The sequence below is a fragment of the Dermacentor silvarum genome, chromosome 2, assembly GCF_013339745.2.
Source record: "Dermacentor silvarum isolate Dsil-2018 chromosome 2, BIME_Dsil_1.4, whole genome shotgun sequence".
Classification (NCBI taxonomy): domain Eukaryota; kingdom Metazoa; phylum Arthropoda; class Arachnida; order Ixodida; family Ixodidae; genus Dermacentor; species Dermacentor silvarum.
Genome location: NC_051155.1, coordinates 68,799,914 through 68,807,762, shown reverse-complemented (window position 1 = coordinate 68,807,762; position 7,849 = coordinate 68,799,914). Strand labels below are relative to the sequence as shown.

The window sequence follows — 7,849 nt, the reverse complement described above, 5'->3', positions numbered from 1 at the left end:
ATTTGCTCAGGTTTTCATCAGTAAGCTGTATTATAATGATGCTGTAATCAATGATAAGACACCTGCCTTCGTCCCGCCTAATTAATTCCCTTTTGAATTAGTTTTTACATAGTTCATGTGCATTCTCATCATAAGTTCTACCCATGAACAGCCACTTAGCTCTAGTGCGTTGCATATCGCAAGCTTGCACCGTTTCATTTCTTAATTTATTTCGCGGAAAGTTTCATGCACGCGATCACCAGTTCTGTAGGCGATGGCTACCCAAAAGGCCTGTTACAGAGGTAGCTGAAGACTTGTAAGGCGCTGAAACAGCAGATCGCAAGAAGGAAAAAAGGAGGAAATACCACGAAAAAGGCTGCCGTTGTGTCATTTGTACACGGTCTAACCGACAAGCTATCGAAGATAGCCAGCAAAGAAGGCGTCACAGTGGTATGCTCAACACCAAGCAACAATTATTCAATTTGTGCACGGGTCAACGATCCCAGTGAAATGACTGATGCACAAAATAAAGTGCGGAAGGACTCACCTCATGATTACTGTCAACGGTAATTCGGTTAGCATTGAAGCAGTGTAGCGACAAGGTCTGTTGCCACCGCCGGAGTGCATCGAGCATGAGGCGTGCACTGCAGCGAGATTTCCCTTTCGCGCTTCTATCTGGGCACAGACTACCGCTGCTAAGTCCTTCGCGTGGCGTTCGAGATTACATCGGTGGTGCCCGGGTGCGTATGAATCGCATACTTCATCCGCGTTCCTCTTTCGCGCTTCCCTTAGCACTCGCTGCGCCATCTATTGCCGTACGTCCCGCCGAAGACCATGCGTGGCCTTCGAGATGCACGGCGCGCCGGCGCCTAGAGCGTTCAAAAACGCATCTACGAGCCGTTTATCGCAGCCGGGATCCTCTCAGGTTAACTCTGACCACGCTGCACTATCTAGTGTCGCTGCGGAGAAATCCACGCGTGGGGTCCGAGATGCGCGGCACGCGGGCTCATGCGAACTCTGAGAATTGTTCCCTCGCTGGCCGCATACCCCGTGGCACATACCTAGTGAGCCAAGTTTGCGTGAAAGTTGATTGACGGGCAACACATACTCAGTGCATTCGTGGCGCAGTTTGCTCAAGCGTTGGCGTGAAACAGATTCATTTAAGAGCGGTGCATACCCAGTCATATCGTGGCGCAGTTCACTCAAGCATCGGGTTGCTGTGCTTGAGGAACCTGTGTGAGTTTTAATTCCAACCAGTTGTAGATGAATCTAAAAGGTTTCCTTTTTCATTGAAGAGGTCGGGAAAAACGGTTAGATACCAAGATGGTCGCAGATCAAGCTGCGTGAACAAGCCCAGGAATGCTAATTGTATTACAACCACAAGCAGTACGCAGCCTGCAAGAAAGTGGTAATGTAGAAATACGATATACCTTTATCACGCGGCCGAAGATACGAAGGACAAACGGGCATGTGTCGAAGTGACAGGACAAGAGAACATGCCGCATATTTAGATGGTGTTCTCGCAGGGCACCTCGCTCTTTATCCATGTCATACGAATTACATCAAACCAAACCAAACCATCAGACCAAACGTGCGCTTGAATGCACGCGCTCACTCCTGGCAGTTCATGGCTAGACACCTTAGTAGACATCGCTTCGTATTGAGGGCGGAGAGCGATTCAAATTTCGCAATTGGGATGTGGTTGCTATACGTCGGTCAAGCTAGAGCGCTATAACGTAAAGCGATTCCAAACTGCAATGAGGCCTCAACAATCGGTAACAAATTTTGCGGGCTACCCCCGCTTCGCCTGTCACGCGACGTCACGAAAACTCGAAAACTCCCCATCTGATATAACGGGTCCACACTGATTATGCGAGATTCGACCGAAGAAAAGAAAAATAAGCACTTGTGATACCACACTTTTATCGCCATTAGCCCTCCGCTATTGGTCAAAATGATTCGGGCTGCGCCCACTTTGAATTTCTGTCACGGGACGTCACAAAACTGCGAAGCCTCACTACGTCAAAGTTGTCTCTCTGCATTAAAGATGCATTAATACACGAAACAAAAGGGAATTTTTTGTTGGAATAGCCAGAGTTTTCCCCGTGCTGACGGGGAATAGAAGACGTCTCCCTACCGATTGCTCAGGCACTGGCTACTCGGAGCTGTCGGGGAGAACGGAATTATTTGCCTGTAATCAAAACTTTTTCCCGTGCTGACGGGGAATAGAAGACGTCTGCCTACCGATTGCTCTGGCACTGGCTACTCGGAGCTGCCGGAGAGAACGGAATTATTTGCCTGTAATCAAAACCTTTACGTGGCAGTATAACGTTTTCGAGCCCTTGCAACACGTATACGACATCGCTCTGCCAACTCTTATTCGCTATGGATCCGTTTCAGCGGCATTTTTAACATCTCTTAGCACGCCGCCGCATTTTCAACCAGCCACCGTAAGCTATATAAAGCAAGGGCGAATCCCAGACGCCGGCACCACGCTCCTTATCCGGTTAACTACTTTCCCTGCAGCATAGCTCGGCCCCACACACACCCTCTTCATTTCTGCGTGCTCCTCGCCCCCTGTGAGCCAATTAGATATAAAAAACCTGTAAAAGTAGGCAATGTTATTCGCGTTGAAATCAAACAAAAGTGACCTCCTATAAACGAGGAGAGCGTTTGATTGGGTGGTTCAACAACGCTGCGGGTCACCGCCCAATGCTTACGTCGACGGTTACGTAAATCTGACGTTGGTGATTGGAATAAAAAAAAGATTAGAATAGTTTCACGGTATGCAGCCCCTGGTGCAGGAAGAAAATCCACGCATCTCCACGAAGTGAATCATCACGAGTGGGCAAAGCACTGAGGATCGTTCTTACCGCAAATGACCCGTGACATCGCCCACTCGCGCATGTAAATGACTGACAATGCGTGTGTACACTATATAAAATGTTTTCTTTCTCATAACTCATATGTCGTGTTCAGTTCTGGATTCCGTTTTCCCTTCATTTTCACTGCTTTGTGGTCCGCGAAATGTAGAGCTAATTGTTCTACGATCGGATCTAGCCTTACGTTGGCAACGACAAGCCTACTACTGGTGGTTGTTGGTTGTTTCCAGTCATACGAAATGCATCGTAGAACGTATCGAGACGTCATATACTGCACAAGCCAGTCGCTCTCCGTGACGTCTACGTTGAGGTCTCCGACAAGTACGAAGGGGTTGTTCGTGTACTTTGTTTCGTATTTGTGCATGGTATATAGTTTTATTGCAGTGCGTTCGCCGTTGTGAGATTGGCTCGTTATTGGTAGGTCGAGATCTTATTTTTGGAAGTTGGCGGAGTGCTTGAAGCCTGCTTCACCTCCGCCGCGGGTCGGCCTGGTATTGCACGACCTCCGGGATCGGCCCACGCAAGAGCACGGACAACGTGGACGGACGGACAATCCTCGGTCCTAACGTGCTTCGCCCCTAAAGGTGGATACACACGCGCGGGCAAAATCCCGCCTGCTCCGCACGCCAAACAGTCACATCATCACTTGAATCCGGCGCAGCTGAGTCAGGTCGCATTCCCACAGCCGGAGCGTCGTTTGCGGAATCCGCGTTCTTACTCTAGACTCCAACGCTGCGCGTTTGCATAATCGGCGTGCTCTATATTCCATAGCGCTGTTAATCCCTCAACAAGAGCCAAAGAAGTGACGGTTGCCTCGTCACTTAGCATTTTCTTGTGCACCTCACTCATGCTGAGGTCACGCAGGCTGCGCGGTGTGAAATAGAAATGCGCGCGCAACCATGACTCGCCTTTCTCGCTGCACCACAGCAAAAGAAAGTGCGGTCACTGCTCCACAACAAAAACACGTGGCTTCAAGCCGACAACCCGCCATCGTAGCCACGCCATTCTATCCAAAACACCCGTGTAATTAGATTTATGTGCACGTTAAAGAACCCCAGGTGGTCCAAATTTCCGGAGTCCCCCACAATGGCGCGCCTCATAATCAGAATTAGTTTTGGCACGTAAAAACCCATAATTTTTTTGAATGTGGACAGATTTGACGCTGACTACGCTAAATTGAGGTCAGACGACCCGCCAAACGGACAGACAGAAATACCGGCGAGCATTTTCAATCCGGACCGCGATCGGAGGAGGCCGGACTAGGCGAGGGCGGCACGTTTTGATGACGCGCGCATCACGTGATACGCCATCCGCTGCGAAAATTCCTCCTCCGTCCGGTCGTGTGAATGCAACTTAAAAGCCGGCCATCCTCACGTAGCACGACCAGACTGAAGCACATGAGCGCGAGAGTGCACTCGAGCCCTGCCGTGCTCATAGCAAACGTTGTACTACACTACGGTGGCATGTAGATGTGTCTGCTGCGTAGCGTAGACATTGTAGTACATGCTTGTTCGCCACGGGGTGCCGCGAAGATCCCGCTCGCAGAAATCGCTGTATACAACCGCATGATCTGAGTGGTCTCTGTGGGTGACAAGCGTCAGCATCCTAGTGGAACAGGTCCTCTGCTTCCTGAGTTGTACGTGTTCGAGGTGTGCCGCCATAACTGTCAAAACTTGACACGTAAGGACGCCTTTCAGTCCGCAGTACGGCATCCATCACTTAGCTGATGTAGGGGCTGCCACGTACTTGCAGGAGCGACATATAGATGACTTTTCGTTGCCTCAGAGATGTGTGGGAAAGAAAGTGTGCTACTAGCCACTCGGTAAGGAAAAGACATAGCCACGCCAGCTATCTAGCACATCCTAACGTAGCAAAGGGATGAGACACCGGGAACTCAACCTTAAGTTGAGTGACAGCCTCCGAGTTTGGCGCGTCGTAGGCGCAAAACTCGGAAGGAGTTGAGTCTACGGGAACCTCCAAAATCAAATTTGAAATGCGTGCCACGTTGACGTTCAGTAGGCGGAGCGTTTAGGGCATGCCCCACTGCGCCGCAGCCTTCGCAGTGCATGCGATTGATGAAGGAGCGAGAGAAGCGCGAAGGTGATCAAATGTGATCTTTGATTGCCAATAACTGCACTCCTGCTGAACGATGCACATTCATCAAACGTACTTGTTGCTGCAAAGTATTTCTGAACTACTCTATTTTAACTTTTATTGTATTTTGTGTCCCTTCTTCGTCCCTCTACTCCACTTTTGACGACGCTCTCTTCCATCCTCTCCACACTTTCCTCCTCTACCACGCCAAGGAGTACTGGGAGGACGGCGCCGGGTTTTCGTTCTCATAAGCTTTCTAATGTGGTTCTAGTGCTGACGCATTAAAAGCAGCCAGCAACGCAGCCTATTTTTTAGCCCCGAAGCGGCCGTGTGGATAAAGCATCAGCTTTGATTCACAAAGCTTTTCTTTCGTAAGTGCTCTTTGCCATTGGCCGGCCACCTTTGAGAATAATACGTCTTGCATCCGGATTGGCTGTTATGCTTTCCTAGGAATAATTCTAGCGTAAGTAGTTTTTGGAAATTCGGGCCCAGTGTTGACAGTCAAACGCTAGTAAGAACAGCCAGCACTGCAGCCCTATGAGGCCATTGGAACGTGCAGCGGGGCTCCAGCGTCCGTTTAGCTGGCGACTAATACAGCAGCATAAGTCAGATATGCTTGAAATGTGGTTCAGGCGCAGCAACACTAAGTGGAAATGAGAAGGAACAGCAAGAGCGCCATAACCAAATATGCGCTAGAACCACATTTCAAGGATGAACCACCTATCCGCAATCGCATTTTGCTGAATTCCGATGCAACTTAGACTATCGACATAAAACACTCATATATAGTGAAGCATTTCTTGGGTATAGCGAGCGAAGCAAAATACTCGGGTATAGCGAAGAAATTGCAAAACAAATGTGGGAGCTTGTGCAAAGTCTTGGGTCGATTCATGGCATTAGTCTCCTATTGCTTCCAAAGAGCTTCACATCACGCGCGTACGGCTTCCCTGTCGTTGATGATTGGTTTGCTCAAATCGGCGTACATCTTTGAAATTAGTTTTTTTCGCTTTTATCGTGTTGCGTGTAACAAGTTTCTCTTTAATTGCGAACTTCAAAATAGATCCAGTCTTGCAGGGAGTCTCCTGCAAGCTAAGGCTGTAAATGAATATAGACTGGCACATTTCTGTATTCAATAAATAAAATCACTTCTAACGAATATTCTGAGTTTCGTGTTTCTTATCGAAGGTGCAGCATAATCGTTGGAATCCGTGTGGAGATATCCTGCGCAATATATCATACACAAATGGCCTGCTTGTATACACTGTAGGTATGAAGCGAAGGTACTTTCTAACTCTTTGAAGTGGGGATTGAAAAGAAATTGACACTGGTGCTTGATTGTTATTCCTGCTGAACGCTACCAACGAAAGAAGAAATGAGCAATGTGCATCGTCAAGCAAGGAATTTATTAAAAGTTTGTTGATATGTCATTTGCGCACAAGCACACATGCGAAATACACGTCTTGGTATTTGTCAAGTACTTGTGACATATTTCACATATTGCCATCCCTCGAGCATGGAAATATACAACATTCAGCGGCTGATCAGGAGTACACGGGATGCCGATCCAACCAGCAAATATTTGGAATAAACTCCTACTTTCGGTTCAGACAAAGTAAAAGCAGGACAAAGTAAAAGAGGATAAACGGCAAGCAATTTTGTTGAACAGAATAAATGTTGTATGGTGGAGTGGCGAGTGAGGATCTGATGCTTAGTGAGAACTCTAGAGAAAAGCATGAGGCCTACCTTTTTAACAGTATAACTAAAAATACATCTTGCAAGCTGTAATGTGAACAATGATTTCGCTCAGGCTTTTGTACCTGTGCGATTATCGAAAACTGCCATCCGTTTGGCTACCAATAAAACTGCAAGAAGCAAGCAATAGGAAATGTAACCCGAGGTAAGGGATGCCGACAAGAATAATGAACTGGCGGGCTGTCGGAGACGTAAGTCAGTTTTTGATGCAAAACATGGGGGAGGGGGGGGGGCAACAATGGCCATAGAATAGCTTTTCCAAACAAAGTGTGATGCCAGGCATACTACGAGAGTGGTGCGTAGGGAATAAAATCACAATTAAGAGAATGGATTATGGGAGTGGGTGAAGAAAGGGTTCAGCTCCGCGGATAACACTGCTGGGAAAGGGGATCTACAGCAGGCTATGAGATACACGATACAGTGTAGGCTATGCATCACATTCACTCACACTTTTGCTGTTATTATTAACGACTAACCAAATTTGGACCGAAAACGGTTTGAGGGGAGGGAGGGTAGTGGTAGGGATAGTGTTTGGGATAAGGTGAGGGTGGCGTAGGGGAGGAGAGCACGAAACCGGTATTGTAGGGACATTACAGCCTCACTGGTGTGGGTAGGGTATTCAACTTAAGGGCCTTTCGAGGGCTGTCTTCTCATGACCGCTGAAGAGAAAATACTTCGGACTCCAAAATATCGTAGGAGTAAAGTAGTCTCTCTTAAAACGTGGCTGAGCTCACCGAGGCTTGGCACCTGGTCGTTGTTCAGTAATTTCAGATACCAGACAGACAGCCGATCAAGAAGAAAGGCAAGCTCATGAATGCACGATTCCCTAAATTGTGAAAGGGCAAACATGCAAGTGATAGAATAACGACTCTCTGCAGGCGAATCTGCCATCACCAAAACTGGTAGCCTTCCACGCACCTGTATCGAACTTCCGATAAAAGCGACATAAGAAATCATTGTTTTTACAGTTCCCTGCGGACTGAAGAATATCAGCACTGTTTCTGTGTATACTGATTGAAGAGCGCTATTCAATTCGAAGTTATCAGGCAAGGATGCTGCGTGTTTGGTGTATGTAGGGAGTGGGTGGGGAAGTGGGTTGGGATGTTGAAGGAGAGGAGGCGTGGTAGGAGATATTGGTACTG

General features: G+C 48.0%; 1 pseudogene; it reads left to right on the top strand.

The window, feature by feature from the left end:
* The first annotated feature begins 3,288 nt into the window (after nt 1–3,288).
* On the top strand, nt 3,289–3,379 carry LOC119443228 (U2 spliceosomal RNA; annotated as a pseudogene).
* The last annotated feature ends 4,470 nt before the right edge of the window (nt 3,380–7,849 follow it).